Below are 574 nucleotides of genomic sequence, written 5' to 3' on the forward strand. Positions count from 1 at the left end.
CTCCCTCCCTCTCCCTTCCTCTCTATTTCTCTCTCTTTCTCTTTCTCTTTCTCTCTCTCCCTCTCCCTCTATCTTCCTCCACCCCTATCTCTCCCTCTCTTTCTCCTCTGTATCTCTCTCCTATCTTTCTCTTTCTTCCCCCTCTCCCTCTCTCTTTCTTTCTTTCTTTCCCTCTACCTCTCTCTTTCTTTCCCTCTCTCTCTCTCTCTTTCCCTCTATCTTTGTTTCCCTCTCTCTTTCTTTCCCTCTCTCTCCTCTCTTCTCTTACCATCATCTCTCTCAACTCTCCTTCGCGTCTCTCTTTCATCTCATCTCTCTCTCTCTCTCTCTTTCTCAATCTTTGTTACTCTCTCTCTTTCTTTTCTCTCTCTCTCTCCTCTCTCTCTCCTCATCTCCTCTCGTCTCTCTCTCTCGGTCTCTCTTCTCTCTCCTCTCTCTCTCTCTCATACTCTCATCTCTCTCACGTCTCTCTCGTTCTTCCCCTCTCTCTCTCTTCTCTTTCTTGTCCCTCTCTCCCATTTTCTCTTTTCTCTTCTTCCCCTCTCATCTCTCTCCTCTCGTTGTCCGCTTCTCT

This window comes from Penaeus japonicus, unplaced genomic scaffold (genome assembly GCF_977035675.1).
Source record: "Penaeus japonicus unplaced genomic scaffold, GWHDUDI00000001_assembly GWHDUDI00000017, whole genome shotgun sequence".
Classification (NCBI taxonomy): Eukaryota; Metazoa; Arthropoda; class Malacostraca; order Decapoda; family Penaeidae; genus Penaeus; species Penaeus japonicus.